The sequence below is a fragment of the Thunnus thynnus genome, chromosome 22, assembly GCF_963924715.1.
Source record: "Thunnus thynnus chromosome 22, fThuThy2.1, whole genome shotgun sequence".
Lineage (NCBI taxonomy): Eukaryota > Metazoa > Chordata > Actinopteri > Scombriformes > Scombridae > Thunnus > Thunnus thynnus.
The window spans coordinates 8,005,785-8,026,517 of record NC_089538.1 but is presented as its reverse complement, the minus strand read 5'-3'; the positions used below and the strand labels follow the sequence as shown (position 1 = coordinate 8,026,517).

General features: G+C 40.6%; 1 protein-coding gene across 2 annotated transcripts in view; it reads left to right on the top strand.

The window, feature by feature from the left end:
• sema4f (sema domain, immunoglobulin domain (Ig), transmembrane domain (TM) and short cytoplasmic domain, (semaphorin) 4F) overlaps positions 1–20,733 on the top strand; it is a 105,427-nt gene that overhangs the window by 73,273 nt on the left and 11,421 nt on the right. The gene's annotated exons all lie outside the window — the stretch shown is intronic.

The following is a 20,733-nucleotide window of genomic DNA, read 5'->3' as shown; positions in this document are numbered from 1 at the left end:
CAGGGATTTCCTCTTGTGTTTATTGACTATTAAAAACAGGCTTTTCAAAATCAGGGTGAAAATCTAATTTGAAAAATGCCATTGCATTGCTCTTTTTTTACTTACTAATGACTCTGGTGCATAATAAGCAGCTCATTTGTGTTTTCCTCCAATTTTTTCTTCATTTTAGATTAGTGGAAGATTTTGAGAGCTCACAGAGCATCACAAGAGGACCTCATTTAGTCTTGTATACTATAATGGTCAGCATCTTCTTGCAGCAGGGAAAAAGCAACTTTTGGATGCACTGGGACATTTGAAGGTCGAGTGAAACATGTTTAAACAGATGTGTTTCTTTTAAAAGATTGGTTACTCTTCTGCGAAAAACCAGTAGAGTCAAAAACTAGTCAATCCTGATTTAAATTCATTTGTCTGTGTGTGTGTGTGTGTGTGTGTGTGTGTCTGTGTGTGTGTGTGTGTGAGAGAGAGTTCATGACCTTGTTCACACGCCTGCACTATTATGAAGTTTCTCAGAAAAGCCGGATAAAATGAGCCACATGAAAAGTGCAAAAGAGCAGCCAAACTTGTTTCTGCCTTTAAACCTGAGAAGGTTAACAAGAAACGTTTACAATTTACAAGAAAATCCACAGACAGTTTCCACTGAATTTATTTTTATTAAACAGTTCCTGTTTTTTTTTTTTTTTTTTAAATTACGAAATTCTTTGTAAATGTTTTTGTCTCATATTTAGTAGAAAAACCACTGTCTGCTGTCATTATCTCACTTAACTTCCTCTCAGACGTCAGTCAGACACGTAGACGATACAGTGATGACATTGTGCGTGCTTTTCCCAGGTTATTTTCACAGTAAACATGGTTATTAAAGATGAACTGAAACAAAACCTTCAACTTCTGTTTTTTTGACCTAATTTCTTTACTCACACGAGCACCTGTGCTTCAGATTTAGTTCTGCTTCCTGTTTCTTATGGGAATGATTCAAGCCTTAAATCCTTAAGATCTGGTGTTGTGTGTTTTGTTGTTTTGTATTTATGACTCCTCCTTCCAACAGGAACAGCAGAGTGGAGTTCATAAAACACACATACACACACACACACACACACACACATTTAAACACACCATCTTTGCATAAACCCATGCGGGAGCTTTTCCTGCACTCGCCACAACTGAGTGTGCGTCTCCATTGTATTGGAGAGAGGGTCAGGAAGGAAAGCCCCGCCTCTTTATTTCCCCTTGTCGCCCAGAGTGACGATGACGTCACAGAGGAGCCTAGAGCAGCGGGGGCATCGTGGGAAATGACCTTAAGACCCTTGCACACGAAGATGTGCGCTCACATACTCGTGCACGCAGGCACACACAAATACATTCGCAAACTCTGTGAGTGTGTGTGTAGGCAAGAGAGAGAAGGAGTAAAAGAGGAAGATATATGAAATCAGGTTAGGGGGCTGGACTCATGGGACTGGGAATCTCATCTCTAGACACTGGAATATTCTCCTCATGTCAGCAATTTGTCACTATGTGTGTGTGTGTGTGTGTGTGTGGGAAGGGGTGAGGGAATAGATAAATGGATGGAGGCAACCTGACTGACATGATTAACGACTAAACATAGACCCACTGTGTTCAATCGTTTAGACTTGTGTGTATGTGTGTGTGTGTGTGCGTGCATGCCCCGGTGTGTCAATGCTCACCACAATCTGTACCTGTCAGGATTTTATTAACATTAATCGAAGCCCAGGAAAATGAACTGTGCTGCTGTGCACAGTAAGCAAAATCTACTTTGTATTTACTGTAACTGAGCTTCTACATCTACATGATAAATAAACGCTGAGCAAAAAAGTGCATGAAAAATGGCCTACATGGTCTCAAACATTTGCATCCTCTATCGATCATAGTCATTGGTCCTGTTGTCCAAAATGGCATAGTGGATTTGGTAGCAACAGCTCATACAGTATACACATCATGTATGGTTTTTATTTATACTCTTACTTGAACATACCTCTAAAACAGTATGAGTTCTCTGAGTGTCTAAACTCAATGCTTTTTGAGTTGCACCCAAAATATACCCTCAGCACCAAGTGTCAAGCGCCAAAAGTTCATGTCATATTTGTCATTTTCTCATTATTGTTTAACTTAGTTACCAAATAATGATTATATATAATCATTATAATGATTATATATAATCATTATTTGGTATTTTGGATTGTATTTTATTTAGACACAGTATGACTGCTAGTTCAGCTGTTTGTGCAAAATAAAATAATGATTTTTTCACCCAGTCCTATCATGAGCGTTAGTTTCTGACTGATGCAGCCTGCCTAATAAGTGCATCGAGCAGAAGTTCAGTTCAGTTCAGCAAGGAAACTGTCTATTTGTAAAAAGAAATATGTACAAGTACATTTTTATTTCAGTGTCACACTGCATAACATAAAAGTATTTTAAGACACATCGAGCACATAAGACACACTGAAAGATACAGATACAGTATTTTAAAATGGATCATACGTGACTGAAGAGCAATGTATGCAGAGAGAGATATGAGAATGCAGCTATCACATTCTATATGGGGCCTGAATGTGGGGGAGGGAATAGCTTATGGGTAATGCGGTCTGTAGAGACGCAGAGAGGTGAAACCCAACATCTATCTACATGTGTCCACAACGTGTGTGTGTGTTTGTGTGCTTACCACACTTACAGCATTTGCCTCTATCTTCCCATCTGACCGTCTCTCGCTTCTGCACCTCCCTCTCAACAACCGATATTTTCTAAATGTCAAACTAACATTATCTTGACCCTGCAGGCAAATATAGAATTTATGTATGTTCATGTGTGTATTTTTGTGTAGCCATGATGCGCTGCCAATTACAGTTTCACATCAATATCCCACATAGCGTAGAGAAGAAGAAAGCGGACGTTTCCTGCAGTAAAGGCCGTCAGAGACAAACAGCTAAGTGTCTGTGCTATTTTCCAGCTCTCACTGTTAGATTCTTGTCTTGAACTTATAAACATTTATCCAAGTGTGGAAATGGTTGCTCACAGAGCATGTGGAACGCTCACAGTGCAGTAAGTGGAGAACCCTTCACTCTCATCCACCCACATGTCGGAGTTGAGGGTATTGATTTCTAGTCAGGCATTAATCATATGATGCAGGGAGAGAGAGAGAGAGAGAGAGAGAGAATGTCTTATCTGTTGATTCATGGGATTACTGGGCTTTATAGATTGAGAAATATCTTTGTATTTTAAATATTTAAGACTTAAAGCTTCAGTTCGTTCTTTACTGAAATAGATACATGACTGTTAGCTGCAGTCTTTGGATGCAGACAGAATGGATGTAAATAACACCTGCAACATGTTTCTCACTTCCTGAAAGACAGAAGAGAGATATTTGCTTAAATATATTTATTATTATTCCCAAGAGAATGGTCAAAATCAGAGCAGCAGACATCCTCATGTTCTTTTAGTCTCTTCTGTTGGTCAGTCTGGATCCAATATTTTCAATCTTCAGCAGGATTGTGGGTAGTAAGGGATTTAAAGCAAAAACACCTAACCTAAGCTTGTTTTACACAAAAGGATTGGTTTTTTGTTGTTGCAGATTCACTGTCCTCTTCCAATTCACCACCTGAAGTGGCTTTAAGAATGAGGGTTTTCTGTTCCAGGCTGGAGGCAATTTCAGGCTGACATCTAATCAAGTTGAGTGAAGATCGTTTTGGAGCAGGATAGTGACAGACAGGGGAATGTGCAACTCACAATACACCTCTCTTTGCAAAGACAGAAAGATACACACTGAAGCTTAAACTGTACCTCTGTGTTAGGGGCTGTTTTCTCCTACAGGGAAGTTCAGATCATGAACTAAACTTGACCATGCAACTCAATCCACCTTGGGTTTCCTGTTATCTGCGAGTGTATGAAGCTGGAGTGACAACATTTCCAGGAGAAGACAACAGTGTCATATACAGCCACTCGTCATATACTGAAACTCTAAAAGGCCTGAGATCTGCTGGCTGAACTTTATCTCACCTCTCTCTCCTGCCTCACTTTAAATGTTTCATATAAACAATCCGCCTTTAACTCTCTCACTCCTCCCTCTGAGTTAAAATGCTTCTAACTGCCTTTAACATCAGAGACTTGAGTACATGAAAACACTGTGCTTCATCTTTAATGTTTCAGTGGAGCTTAATGGTGTGTGCATGCGGCGTGTGTGTGTGTGTGTATTTACACATATTCATGAGATTTCTACTGTGTTTGTGTGTGTGCGTGTGTGTGTGTGTACTTCAGCTCACTGACACTGCAGTGAATCAGCACAGGAGCTTCAGCCATGTGGAAATAATGCACATCATTTATTTAAATGTCGACTGCCCCTGTGTGTGTGTGTGAGTGTGTGTGTGTGCATGTCTGTTTAGGGTACAAGGTCCAAGCTCTCATTGTGTTTAAAAATGTGTAAAACGTGTGTGTTACGTAAGATTATTTTCTCACCTGTCGATGATTACCTTCTGTAGAAGTTAATGTCTCAACGAAGATACTCATTACTGTCACATATCATCTTCCTCAAGCTGAGAACAAACACACACACAAACACACACACACACGCACACACACACACACACACATACACACAGGCCTACAATTTCAGCGTTTCCAGCCAACACACAGAGAGATGTGTGACTTTTGACAGCACAATATCTGATGATAAGGATCATTCTGATGCACACACATACAAAGGCACACATTTTCAGCATTTTCAGAGATGTATGACTCGCTGCATCACGTTTGATGATAGGAATCGTGCTGATCTGACACACGCACGCACACACACACACATTAGGACTGACACATGTGCCTAGACTCCCTTATTTTCTGATACAGTTTGCTTGTGGAAAACATCTACAGTATGCAATTATTTCAGTTATTTTGTCAATATTTGCAGTATTTGGTTGTAGATGTTATATGACTCATTTGTCCATAGAACGATGGCAAAAAAAAGAGGATAATGTTCATATTGGTGCTGTGAACAAGAAACATTTTGGAGTATAAAACCACTGATAAACATATGATCTCTGTAAGGGTTCAGTATGAACTTTTACAACATGTCAAACAACTTGTCTAATGGAAAAAAATGTCTCCAAGAGCTCTATGTTTTTCGCGTGTCTTTGTAGCGTCAACGCGATGGACTGTACAATGTCACACGCTTTTGGATGGTCTCTCCTTGAAGGCGTTCATAGCGTTGACACGCAAAATGTGTCAGAAATTGTTGCGAGAAGGATGAAAACGAGAGCTTTGAGAGAGAAAAAGAAGAAGTGTGTGTGTGGGCGGTCAGAATCTGTTCAATGATCCAACAAGCGCTTGGTCAAAAGCATTCTCAGGCTCTCGCTGTTTCTGTGTCAGCGATGCTTTGACTATGGCAGACAATGAATAAATAAAGGCGACTGTATGTCATAGACGTATACGAGGGCGCTCATCCCTTACGACTCTGCACGGATCTATTGTTTGTGACACATAATCACAGACACATACACACACCCCGATCTCTTAACACATGTTTTATTCATGGCTGACTGTTTGTGTGTAAGAGGTGTGGCTCCATGAGTCATTCAACACAACAACAAAACCCAAAGTAGACAATGATTTGGGGTCAGGGATTGATGACATAACGCGCACACATACACAATTCTCAAAACGTTTCGCTTTTCTTTTGCCCTTTCTTGGTAATCTCCAATCTCCAAAATGCCTTCAGGCTGATGAGTTTTTAATTTCTGTGTTTATTTGAGCTGAATGATAGCGTGACACCCGAAACGGCCATTTGGCTGCATCATATTGCCTCCCTGATCTCCCTCTAAGATTAAATGGCAAAGTTTAATAACCTTTGAGCTTGTGAAAATCCAGCAAAAATTAAACTTCTAAGGAGAATTGATGTCCAGCCAAATTAAAAGCTGTGTTTCATTAATTTCCTGGAAAGCTGTCATTTTTAGAATGCTGTATTTTCATGCAACAAATTTTCCATCCAGTGTAAACAAAATATTGTTAAACAAAATATTTTTGAGTCAAAATAGTGTTTTTCTTAGATGTTTGTCTCAATTTACACATTAGAATTAATTTTCTGGCTTAAACTTTCCTGCTTTCCTGTGTGCTCTTGGACAACACAAGTGGGTTTAATAGCCAATATTTACTTAAGAACATATTATTTCCATGTTTCCCCAGCGTTTTGCTCTTCCCGCTGTGAAAAAGCTCCAGAAAAAGTGTTTAGACAGTCATGGCACATTTAGAAAACACTGAAACCCAGAAGAATCACAAATATCAAACAAACAACATCATCTGTCATCTGCGATATCCATCATCAGCAGTGGTTATTGACATACAAAAGTAAGACTTTCAATTAAAGGTAACTATTTCTCCATATGACTCATGGTCCTGGATTGGAGTGTGTTTTTAGTCAACTTACCCAGATCAATAAGTCTTTAAAACACTGATGTCTGGAACAGAGATGCATGTTGTTCGACGCTCCATCTGCTCTTCCAGTTTGGTCTCTTGATCCCGAGAGTTGCCTGCAGGACAGGTAGAGATATCAGATCTGTAGACACACAGGAACCCTCAGCACCCATTTCATATGCACAGAGCACTTAACCCATTGACCTTTACTGCTATATATCACCTAAGACACACACACACACTGAACAACAGCAGCCCTGCCCATAAAAGGGGGCTCAAGAAATGTCCCTCGCTTCACTACAATGCTGTATCTGTCTACTGTGCAATTTCCATCTTTCTCTCGCTCTCCGTGTCTCTCTCAGGTCAGTGAGTTCATGCCTTATTGCTCCATACAGAGAGAGAGAGAGAGAGAGAGACAAGGATTGCTGTACAAGCAATACAACAGGTTACAAACAGACTTTCATCTGGATATGGATATTCAGAACTGTAGAAAAGGTTGCTATTTTGTATGATCATATAACTAGAGTGAGTAGTAATTTATAATGATTGCTGCTATTCACACAGGTGAATTTGCATACCTGTATTCAGTAAGAGAATAAGTGAGTTCGAGCTTAGCGATGGCTCATGATTTGAATCTATTTTTTCTGCAAAATGCAGCAAGAATAAAACATGATCGGACCGTCATATCTTCTGCTAATAATATAAAGAGTTGAACAAGAATAGACCGGCACCATCTGCACGGCTGTCACTGTTATGCAAACTGTATTTAAAAATAAAGGTTAACACACGCTGTTTTGGACTGTCACTGTCAGCGCTTGACGCTTCAACTAAATAGAACACAGACGTCCAGTTAAAAAAACAGTTTCAGCACAGAGCAGACGCTTTTCAGCGGAAAAGTTTGTACACTAATTCATCTGTTCCTGCCTTTTGTGCTTTTAGATAAGACGTCGGCCTGTTGTCTGCAGACAGATAAACAGTAATAATAATAGCAGAGACACAATGACAACTGTAGAATCCGCACACTGCTCAGCTGATTCCCATGACTTTGTAACCAGAGAGATGATGCAGTGTACAGAGTCTTTTTTCATTCCTTTCAAACTTTGTACATGTCACTGTTAGATTTTCCACAAGATAGCCAGACTCCAGCTAGCCACCTGGAGTCTGGAGACACGGGGAGTCATGAGTCATGTCAACTGCGGCAGGTACACACACACAGTGAAACTATTCACATCACAGTTTCAGGACTGTGGTGAGTCAAACAGCTATCATCTATGTTACCTTTTGACTGAAAGTAAACTTTTTGTGTGCGTTGTATTAACTTGATTCTCACAAATTGAATTAATTGGATATATCACACTGTCAACTCTTAACACATACAGTACGGCAAATTTACTGTATTGTGGAAACTTCAATTTTTTTTTTTAAAACTGATAATCGGTTATGGTGATAAATGTTAGTTGCAGATCTGATAGTAATTCACAAACTGTCCTAAACATTGATGCACGACATTCATCAATGAACACTGATATTTTCACTATCCTAGAGAAACACTTCCTGATACTGTATAGTCTGCTTCATTGGATACAATATGTTGTCAGTTGCTCATTTTAGTACCATGATGAGAATTGTTGGCACAATCACAGACTTTTTCCGGCAATGGTGCAGATGGCATTTTTGTGTTTGCTCTTCACTTCCTGGACTCTCCTTTCTCTCTCTTCATCTCCCCATCTCGCCCATTTTCTGCCTCTCTCTACTTCTCTCCCTCTCGCTCACCCTCTCTCTCCCCTTTCCTTTCACTCTTTATAGTACCTTTTATTTATTCAGATTCCCCAGTGCCTCTTCCTCTTCTTTCCCTCTCTCCCTCTCTCTTTCTTACCCCCTGTGGAGTCCCTCTTGTGTGATTTGGTGGTATGCTAAATAGTTTCTAAAAGTGCACACACACACAAACACACACACACTCATAGAGAGGGAGGTAGTGAACCGCTAACAAATTCGATTTGAAGGAGCATCTAAACAAACTGTGATCCAGCTGACCTTGATAAACCTGCCAAGTATGGAGGAAAAGATGGACAGCAGGGAAAAAGAGGAGGAAAGAGAGCTAAAGAGGAGAGGAAGGGCAGGATTTTGTATTTCTACAAAAGGAGGCATCTCTTTCTCTCTCATCCTCTGTCTTTCTGCCTCTGCGTTTTGGAATCTCTCCATGTTTTCATCATGTTGTTTGGCGAGACTGGTTTCTGTACAGCTGCAAGGTCATCGTCCTCCCCCTACCGTCACACACACACACACACACACACACACACACACACACACACACACACACACAATGATACTGACTCCACAGTGTTATCAGCTGCTGTGGTGTTAAAAGTGTGTGAAAGGATCAAGCGTCACGGAGAGAGGGGTCACAGGTCAAAGAGGGTGTCATGTTTGTGTCAGTGTCTGGTGAGAACTACTCGAGTGGAACCTCTAATATAAATACACTGACACCCACACGCTGAGGTGTGTGTTTGTATGATTTTTAACCGTGTGACACGCACTAAGGAACACATGTAGCTCAGACTCCAATGTACAGAAAGAAGCAGTTATTTCCGTAATGTGAGAGTCTCTTGTGTCTCGCTAACAATGCAGCCATTGTTCTTAACTCTGACTGAAACTGAAAGGAGAGAAATGGAGAACCAACAGGGACAGAGGGCACTGAGAGCATCTCTATCCATACAGGGGGAGCCATTCTGGGGCTCAGAGAGCCACCAGACCCTCCTCTATGGGGAGGAAGGCCAAGGAGAGAGAGGAAAATGAGGGAAAGATTAGTGCCGGCTGTTGGATAATAAGACACAATATTATAGCGTTAATAGACTTTTGAGGGATATTCAATCCACATTTCATTTAAACATTTAACACTGACTTGGGCACTATATATGGCAGTAATGAAGGCTTCAAGCATTTTGGCAGACGCACTCATGCATAGTCACAGCTCCTCTCACAAAACACACACACACATCCCCTCAGGGACAGTCACTTGTCACTGGTTAAATGTTGGGTACTTTGATCTGTAGTCTCTGTCAGTGGCCAAATGGAGCTCAATACACTGGCTACTTTGTTCTGTTGTGGAGAATTGACTCGGCCCCAGACATCATGAGCACAATGGGTGTTTTGGAGGAAACATGGAGTCAATATGTGCCATTTCCAACGCACGGTATCAGCTTTTAAAGAGAGGTTTGTTATGGATCTCTAATCTTAACCATGCAGTAGTAACTGTCATTGAACGTGAATTTGTCCACTTGCCTGACGATAGAGTTTGACTTTCAAGATAACGTGTGATGGAAAAGATGGAAACAAATGTGGTCCATGCTAGCAGACAGTCATGAGAACATTTGTGCTTGTGTGATTAGGGGGTTTGGTTGTGGTATTGAGGATGTGGGTATATGTCACCTGGTATGCGTGTGTGAATGTGTGTGTGTTTCTGTGGGTCTGTGGATGGAAGACTTTCCCCCCACCCCCAGATAGACCTTTTTGGTTTCTACAAATGTTAACAAGACATGTGCAGGACCAGTGTGTGCCTCCGTATTTTGCTACATTTTAATTGTTCCATGTTGTGTTTCCACCCACTGTGTGATGAAGTGCTAGACTTAGTTGTCATGCACTTATATATCATTAACCTTTGTCATTAGTCATTAGTGTTGACACAGGAAAAACTCTTCCCACTTGCTCTTGACACATACACACTCCACCTCTTTAAGTTCCTGTCTGAGACACTATCAAATTACTTATTAATGACATGACCTTTAACCCCTGATTCTTGCCTGAGGGCATGAGTGATGACATCATGAGTAAAACAAGAATAGTGAGAGGAGTGTGGATGATTCAGAGTTTAATATGTGAAGAGAGGACAGAAAAAGAAAAGGGGAGATAAAAACAAATAGTTCACATACCCATTACACTAATGCCTTGTCAACAAAATCCAAAATCCCTCTCCTCTCAGCCATCCAGGCCAGCAGGCAGCTAATTGACGTATCTATTATTGATTAGCTCAGTCTCCCTTCCCTATTAGCCTCGATTACTATCTGTTCCACTAACAGACAAGCTGCTGGCTCGCTTTTAAAACCTCTTCTCCCATCTCCCAAAGCCCATCTTTCTCTCTTTTTTTTTAAATTAACTGTCCATTTTTATGATCACTCTCTCTCTTTTCGTGTCTCGAAACCACAACAGGGGGTGACAAAGTGAGAATGTGGTTGAACTGTGTAGGTTGACATTGTCACGATCAGAAATGGGCCATTTGGTTTTGTGGTCACATTTAAGGTCACTGGAGTTCCCTGTGACACACAGGTACTCACATTCACTTCTTTTATTAGTCCTTGTTTGACCTTCATCATAGTTTCTGTCTCTGCGGTGTCCATTTCTGTTTCCATGGAAAGGAGATCAGAGATAGTTTGTGGTCCAAGAGTTGTTTCAGAGCATTTACCAGTCACGTTAAAAAGATAAAAACTGCTTGAGAAAGTTGTCATTTTGGAAAAAATTCCGCTTTTATGTCAGATTTAAAGATACTGTATCAAATATTGATGAAATCAAAGCTCTCTGCAGCCTCAATCCAATGTTTGTGATGAGTTTTTTTTAGGCTTGCCATTTATAAAATATTTCTTCTTTTCAAAAAAACTAATTTGCACTTTTCCAATTGAGACACTGAAAAAAACATGAGTTCTGATGTGCAAAAGTCCTGATTTAATACTAAACTGAGCAGAGTGTGTGTTGGTGTCTCTGCATATAGGTTCATAGGTTCCCATTGATCTTCCAGCTTGAACAGCATGTCAATTCTAACCTTTGCCCTGTGACCCCAGAGGTCATCAGTGACCCTCATGTGACACTGACCAGCTGTTGCTTCACCATTTACGTGTGAGTGTGTGTGTGTGTGTGTGTGTGAGAGAGAGAGAGAGAGTGCCACCACATGCAGATGTTAGCTAGAACTGTGAGGTTTCTGCTGTTTTAATGAGAAATATGTGGGGTCTCTATATGGTTGTGTGTGCAGCGGATAAAGACATTTCGTGACGTTTTAAGGCTGGAAGAACTGCAGATGAAATTAAAGCTATTTGTACATGTATGCACACAACCTCACATGTAGTTGCAATAAAATATATGAATGTAATAGTCAGCACCAACTGAAGCTCACAATTTACAGCTGCCACCAGCCAAGCACATCAGGTGGAGTGTGTGCGTGCTGTATGTATTCTTAGTTGTCCCTGTAGTGTTGGCAGAAGTGGGTTAATCTCACGGCATTTGGTTTTTGCCCGGATACCTCTCTGTCACGCTGTGTCTGCCAGTTTAACTGTTTCTCTTCCTTTTTCGCTCAGTCTCCTGTTGTTTTCACCGCAGGGAACCCGAGGGAAAACATCTGTAGCAACAATATTACAGAAGTGAGCACATAACATGAGCTGCAATGGCGTATTCAGGAATTATTAGTCCTGGGACTCTCCTCAGCTGCAGCATTAGCATCTTTCAGTAACGGTTTACAGTTATGATTAGTAGCCGGCAGTTGCCCTCCATCCTCTATCACAGCACCTGTTGCGCTGTTTTCTTCATTGCTTCATTCGTTGTTGTGTCGCTTTTTTTCTCGTATGTACTGGCGCTTTCATGTTATGCCTCTACATATCCTTCAGATGAAACGTTCTGCTCTTTTGTTTAGTGTGGATTCACGTCGACACTGAGGTCACAGCCTGTGATGTGGGGTCACAAGTAGCTATTGCTTCATTTTCACAAGCCAAAAAGGTTCGGAACCACTGTTTAAGTGTAACAGATGTTATGGCTGCTTCCTCTCTGCTTGTCTTCGGAGACACTGACTCTGTCACTGTTTAGTCTGAATCCACCGGCCAAAACCTAAACACAGAGAGGCAGGTGAGCGTGTGTGTGTGTGTGTCTTTGTGGGAAAGATGTTACTGTACTATACACTTACAAAGGTTTATGTCAGATTTAATTGTAGATTTTTAGTGTTAAGATTCCGGTAAGGTTTCAGGGTTTATACCAAATGTTTTTACTACATATTGACTGTTTAACATTAATTTTATTTTCACACTATCCTATAGAGGGCAATACGAGACGTCCTGAATCTGTATGATATACCCTTATATTAAGTCTACCATCCTTTTTAATGCCATCCTGCCTCCTCTTATTTCTTTCTCTCTCCTCATATACAACAAAAGATATTCTTTGATATTTAAAGATTCATGATTGCGTAGGATTATGCTGAGATATTTATATTATGCAACAGGATGGCTTTATTATATCTAGAAGTACAGTCTTACTGTAAGATAAATATAACTGGATTGTGTTGATTCAGTGACTCATTCATACAGAAACTCTCTCCGTTACACACACACACACACACGCATACACACTAGGCCTCATGTACACGCACCTCCTGTGTGAGGGCTGGTGATTGCTGCAGGCGCTGGGCTTCTAAACCAACACGCACACACACACATAGCACACACACTCGCACATGCACATGCTAATCCTGCGGGGCATGGGCGAATTTAGGGCAAGCCTGATTAGTAGTGCTACTGCTTATCACCCAGAGCCAGCAGCCTCCTACCCAAGAGAGAGAGGGAGAGAGAGAGAGGTTGGGGGTGGGAGAGAAATTGGGGGAGCAGAAAAGGTAGTGGGAGGTTGGAAACTGGGAGAAGGGGGGGGGCGAGAGAGATTAACGTATAGCAATTTAGATCCACACAAAGGAATTTGTTTGTCAGCATCCTCATTATTGCTTTTTTTAACTCATGGAAAATCATACAAATATAAACACGCACAACTACACACAGCGGCACACGCCAGGAGGAAACAAGGAATAATAAAAAGACACAGAAGAAGAAGAGTAGCGGAGCATTAAGTGATGAAGTGGGCAATCAGCCACCGCAACCTTGGATCTCCTCCTCCCTCCAGCTCTGCTCCCCATCATCTTTATTCCTCTCTCTCTCTGTGTCCTTGTATCATTTACTTTGTGATGCTTTTCTTCTCCTCCATCTTTTCTAGTCCTCCTCTTTTCTTCTCTCTCACCCTGTTTTCTTTCTGCTTGGTAATCCTCCTGGTTCCCTCAGGACTATAACTTTGTTTGTATGTGTGTGTCGCTGCTACCAGCGAAGCAGAACCTCAAAGAAGAGGCTGGCGTTGTGTGTCAGGGTCATTTGGTGTTTTTTATTCTTCACCTCTGAGTGGAGAGGAGGGAGGTCAGATAGTGGTTATGGACTACTTTATAAAAAAGCACCCTCTATAAAGGATTTATGAGTTGTAACTATAGCTTTATTAATGCTAAAAGACATGTTTGGGATATATAAAAGTAATCCTCAAAAAAGTTAAATTATCCAATTTAAATCCTCAAAATTACATCTCCTCACTTTCCCTCTTTTCAAACGTTTCACTGCTGGACACAAGATACTTACAACCTCAGTGAAAAGCCCATTCACAGTGTGCACTGGAGGCTTCAAGTTTCCACATCACACTCATTGTAAGTTGCATAGTGGACCACGATTGATGCTAGTTGTGATGTCACGAATCTTACTTATAGGCACACATCCTAACCTCAGATGTAAGACGAGCACAGAGAAACTTTCCTCCTGTGTGAGCTTCTAGTGTCAAACTCTGCACAGCGAAGCTCAAACATACAAGTGAAGTAACAGAATGCTAAACACATTTTTGAGTGGAGGGGGACTTTAATATACTGTTGATTAATGCTTTGTAGATCCATTGGAAGCCATTGATCAGAGCACCAGGTTGTGAGAAATCATTGTGGCCGTTGTTTACCCTCCTTCACACTTGCTTTGTCTTCGTACCTCTTAAATTCATCAGGAAGAAATTACAATGACTCACATTTATAACTGCAGATTGAATAGATTATTGCAAAAACATTTATTAATTTATTACCAACTTTTATAACGGCACTATTACCAAATAGAAAGAATAAACACCCACCAAAGAGATGTTTTTTAGCTAGTAACCTAAAGTGTGTTCTTATTAATGGTTTCTAGCTGATCTACAAATTGTTAGTGAATGCTTTATTAGCAGTCAACAAAACCATTAGTTACATATATATTATAAACTGTTTATGAAAGGTGCCTTAGGGTCCTAAAAATCATTTGAGTTTCTCAGTATATTGTTTTTCTAGCAAGAAATCAGTTCAGTCATGCACACACTGACTCTTCACTCTGACAGGACAAACTGGTTTATCGTTCAGATTTTTATTCCAGAGGCAAAATAGGTTTTATAGTTTATTAAAGCTACCATAAAAGGTCTGACAAACTAGTAAATTTGACTTGATGAAGTTTGCAGACACTATAGCACAGGGGCAAAGCTTTACTGTGGCTGTAATATATCTTGCTTAAAAGAAAAATAAGATGTTGAGAGACCTTGCTACGGGACTCTATAGCGTGTCTGTGTACTCAGTCGTGAGTTAAGAGTGACCTTGTTGTTCTTTATGGTATATTAGTCTCGGATACTCTCATATATTTGGTATGTGACGCTACATATATTTTTTCATTTAGTTGCGACATTTGGTGAGAGCGTGTAAAATGTATTGCTTGTCTTCATTTTACGGTCTAATGCTGCTTCTGTTTAGACATAGTTGCTCCTGACAATACAATTAAGATTTCAGAAACTTCTATACAGTCTTTAAGAGAGATGAAGCGCTGATCTTATCTGGGCTACTGTGTATTCTGTCTGCAGTGTGTCTCTTTGGATGTTTATGATTCTTGTAAATGTTTTTATTCATTCCTGATTTATTGTGTAGTTGTGTTGTTTCTGTCTGCTGATTGTGTTCTTGTCTTATGACTGTTTCTTGTTCTCAGGTCTCTCTCGGAAAGGAGATCTTAATCTCAATGAGATCGTCTGATTAAATAAAGATTGAATAAAAAGAAATGTTGTTCACAGTTGCATGATTGCCAGTAAATGAACAAAACCGCAGCTGCAAACACTTGAAATTAACCGTTTTCAACATCAAGTGTGTCCATACATACAAAATGTCACACAGATGTTTTGGTTGTTGCGTAGCATTCATCTGTGTTGGTATGTATGGACTGATGCTAACAGGAGCTAAATGATGGCCAGAGTGTTCTCTCTGTAGATCTAAGGAGCACACAGCTTTGATGCTTTGATCGCTGTGTAAGGCCCATTTATTGACTGGGAAAAAAAAAGGCTGAAAATGACCATGACCACTACAAGAGGAGGCTTGTCTTTCTCTCTTTCACTCTCTCTCTCTTGATCTCTGTGACTCACATGATAAATGACGGTATGAGATGATTTTGTCTCTCCAACTGGAGACAAACAAGAAGTCTACAGGAAGATATTTTGTCTAAACAACAGATGCAGGCCGGCCTATTTGTCTTTATTTTTGCATTTTCAAATCACATTCTCTTTGTCGAACCCTCCCCTGCGTCTGTCTTACTTTAACACTCTAGAAACAGCTCTTGAAACAGGATATGCCTGAATAGCTGCCTTCTGTCATCAATCAAAGTGAAGACAATGAGCCATTTAGGAACAAAAAGAAGGGGTTAACCAAACACTACATATACATACACACAAGCACAATGTAAGTAACCATTTTTATTGTCTGGAGGCTGGAGCTCACATTGTGTTTTTCCTGTTATAAATTATATTCAAATGAAGCTACTGTTTATTATAAATTTCATCATGTCCGCATAGCACAAACAGAATATAGTCAGTGGAAGTCCATTTCACTCTCTGAACTCTGCATTCACCTGCCCACGATGGCTACCCTGCGTTCCTTGCATTGCATTGTGGTTGTACATGTCCTCAAAACTTATCACTTCACATCCGCAAGATACGGATATGGAATGTTTTTGAAACAAATCTACAATGGCGCCTTTACCTCAATGTTATCTCCTCAAGTGTCACAATGTTTAAATATGTTTAATAATTCTGCGTTTATCTGCCCTCTAGTGGATTTACTTTTTAATCCTCCAGGTGTAAACACACGGGAATATGCGAACACAGTTGCTCACGTCACAGTATTCATGTTTCACTATCAGAGTTTAATCTATTTGGTCCAATAACATTTGGAAAGTCTAGAAGAGCCACATGATTAAATTATTTTATCCCCGTTCAAGTTATCAGCATTGTGTGAACTTGTTTTGCAAGGGCTTGAATGGAACAGACTTTCATTTGTATGTGAAAGTTCTGCACTGCAGGTTTAAACTGTGTAAAAATGCTTGCAAATGGAATAGATATGTACTCTTTCACCTGAAATACTTCAAAAATAGTAATAAACCATCATTATTTTGATCATTTATGTTGTATTTTTAAAAAACACAGTCAACCTTAACAACCGACACAGCAGTTTTCTCACTTTGGATGATGCTAGTTGTCTGCTGTCACTCAACATAATGCATGCTGAAGTGTTAGCATGGAGTAGGTGAGCCTACTAATGGGTGCGCCCCCTAATGGGATAGTCTGCCAAAAGCTGGTATATTCCTTTAACCTGTAGAGTACATCTGTCTGCCTCCGGCTGCAGCGGAACAATTCAGAGGAAACAGCAGCTGGAAAATGGCTGAGTGGATAATATTGCTATAAATGTGTGTTTCTGCAGAGTGTGGGACTCATGCAGCTGTGTCCTGTCTCACCGTAGGGGCCCGTGTGTGTGTGTGTGTGTGTGTGTGTGTGTGTGTGTGTGTGTGTGTGTGTGTGTGTGTGTGTGTGTGTGTGTGTGTGTGTGTTAAGCGAATGTGGGGGCAGGAGCATGTGTGCACCTCTCTGCATCTCTTCTCTCCATCTCGTCAGTTTTGACTGACAGATGAGGGGAGGGAGGTGTATAATTTATCACTTCCTGGTTGGTCCGATCCCACAATGCCCTGCAGCCAGAGACTAGAGTTGATCCCCTAGAGCAAAAGCCAGTTTATTAAACCCTTAATGGACACCGCACACACACACACACACACACACACACACACACACACACACACACATACACACACATACACACACACACACACAGGCTGTGTCAGGTTGCCAGGTTTTCTGGCGTCTTCTGAATCATTTTGATGAGCAATTCCTAATTTCCTGTTAAATCCTCCCATTCCTTCATTGTTCCAGTTATATCCATGTTGTGTCATTTAGAAAGCCCTTTATTTATCACTGCCCTATTTTTAATATTAATTCATCTAGGAAGGACAGGGAAGGTATGTGGGGGTAAGCATGCCTTTTTCACAGCAACAACCTGTTTCATATATGGATCTAGCATCATATCTTCTTATAAAGCACTGTTTCAAATTTTTAGAAATTTTACGTGAAAAACCTGGCCTGCTGTTCTTTGCTGCAACATGTGGCCTTTAGATTATGTTACCACCACACATGCACATCTGCACATGCACACATCACATGTGCACACATGAATGGGTGCTCTATGTGCACACAAAGACACACAGGCAGGAGGTGATATTTGATACGTGGTGAGCTGCAGGCTCCTGCTGTCAAAGAGGAGGCATTTACCCAACCTGCAGAGCATCTTCTCCTCCCTTGTGACACATGTCAGCTCAAATTTATTCAAAAAGTGCTGCTAACAAACTGCTATATATGTCATCATGAAGATAAAAGACAAAGAGTAGATGAAAAACAAGAAAACTGTATGTTCTGTTTCTTTCTGAGCTGTGCGTCATGCCTTTTTTTAGAGCGTGTGTCTGGATGTGTAGGGTTAGAGGTGTGTGTGTGTGTGTGTGTGTGTGTGAGAGAGAGAGAGAAGGGCAGATGGTGTAGCTCTAGGAGTCATCTCTCTACATTAGGGTGCACAGCAGGTGGTGGCACCGTGTGCAAGTGTGTGTGTGTGCATATATATGTGTGTGTGTGGTCATGTCCTACACAGCCAGCGAGGACCAGTTTACAAGGACATCTCTCCAGACCTTGCCTTTGGCCTGTGTCACTAATACTCATGTCTACATCGAAGCGTATATGTGTGTGTGTGTGTGTGTGTGCGTGTATTAGACCAGCAGAAGGACAGAGGCTGTAAATTGAATTTGAAGAAGTGATGTCTGAGGCTGCAGGGTGATGAAAAAATGGATGACAGAGCAGATGAAGAGAAGAGACAAAAGGGACAAAAGGATGAAAAGAAGAAGACAGAGAGAATGAGACTGAAAGGTCTCCAATGTTTTTGTTGCCTCCCTTTTTGTCCCCTTCATCTTTCATTTGAAGTCATCTTTGATTGACAGATTGAGGAGGAAAGTGTTTATTTCATCAGGGTGCAAAAGCAGAAGAAGGACACTAAACCACTAAAACGCCTGATCAACAGGCTCACACATACACAGTATTACCAGCTATTTTGTATTTGAGGAACAAATGTGTGTGTGTGTGTGCCTCTGTCTGTCATATGCATCTGCTTTAACAGACTGCAATCTCCCTTTTCACACTGGCTGATTTTCAGAAAGTGGAGGCCCTCAGCAAATCAGAGCGCGGCTTACTGTTTGATTGCCAGGAGGCTTTTAGCTGAACAGATGGCTTCTTAGTGAATGAGAAATGACATTCATGCGAATTTTTACGGGAAACAGACACAGACTGACTGACTGGATGAGGGAGTCTGGATGGAGGAAGGGGGAGAGAAGATGTCTGTGATTCAGTTACAGGCAGATGTCAGTGTATTGGGGTCTTTTTTTTATCTCAGAGAACAACTCAGGCAGACACACAGACATTCTCTAAGTGGAAAACCATGTCAACGCCGAGTTATTAGAATATCTTGATATGGTATTTTGAGCACCATCCACTATCACAGGAACACGGGATGATTGTGCTGGTTTGAATCTTTTAGTCGACTGCTGCCAAATTGGGGGTCATGTTCTTCCAAATTCAATTTGTGGTCATCATAAACCAATCATAATTATAATGATTACTTAACTTGCTTATAATTCCCATGAGCAATTATTTTGATTATATGAAGGTGAATAATTACATTTGTGGATAAAGTACTTGTAAAGTACATTAAGATGAAAAATCTGAAAAAGTTTGATCTCCGGTTTGTTTAATGGCTTATTAGTATGTTTAACACTTGCACATAAAGTAGAGGAGAGTGTGTGTGTGAGTGTTTATGCCTGACTGTCTGAAATCACTCCCTGTATAGTAGACACTCGATTTACTCAAGTAGTGAGCAGTAAATTTAGATTTCTGACGCTTAAATAATATAATCAGCATTTTACTTCATCACTGACAGGTGTAGCGTTGCACTACTGTACTTTTTGCATCTTTAAAATGCTGCACATTGCCTTATGGGACTGTTAGCAGATAGACAGACACTCAAACAAGATTGCAGACAGTAAATATACTGTGGTGCACCATAAAGTAAATAGGGAGTGATTTCAGACTTTTATTATTTTCTCTACTTGTGTTACAGTTACACAGCTTATCACATGCTTTTTGCTAACATGTTAGCGAAGAGTTGCCTGCTTACATACTGTATCTAAACTTATTTAGCTTAGCTTAGCTTACTTAGCTGCTAGATCAGCAGCCATGAGTCGTCAAAAATACGGTTTGGTTCAAGTTTGCTTGAGTGACATTACAACAAATACGTATTCATGTTTTTGTGTGTTTATGTCGCAATAAATTGGATTAAGTTGTGAGTCTGTGGTTGCTTGGTCGTGAGCAAATATGGGTGTTGGCTTTGTTATGGTCATTAGTCATGTTTTATTAGTTGTTTGAGTAATATATTTTTTTTTACCTCTGGTTGGTTTGTTTGAGGTTAAATTAATCTCACCGGCTTTATTCATTAGCATTAGTCTTTAATCTGTCCCCTGATGAGTTAATCTGTGGCTCAATGTGTTCCTTTCTTTGTAGTGTGTGCTGAGGTTGTGTGCGTGTGTGTGTGGGCGTTTCATTGGGATGTAGCTACTAACAAACCAATTACTGGTTCCACCTTCATAGGAAATGAGACTGTCTTTGTGAATTTTCTTTTCTTTCACAGAGCATGTCTGGCCTTTTTCATCAAGGTCAAAAAAGATCAGCATTGTTGGACTTCAAAAAAACCTGATAATTTCCTCAGACACATATAGAAACATGCACACACAGAGCGCACACACACACACACTCTCTCTCACCACCACTCCAAAAAAGTTCAGTACACAGCTGTGCTCTTTCCTCCCAGCAGCTGGGACATGAACACACATACACACACACACAGACACATTCATACGCAGACAGAGCTTTGTCCCGTGGTGGATCATGGCAGAGGGATAGAGTAGGAGAAACAAGAGCAGGAGCACAATTCAGAAGCTTTTGGGATTTTGATTCATGTGATAGTTTTGAGATTAAGGAGACAAATATAGCTGAGATTACACATCATGTATTATGTACAAG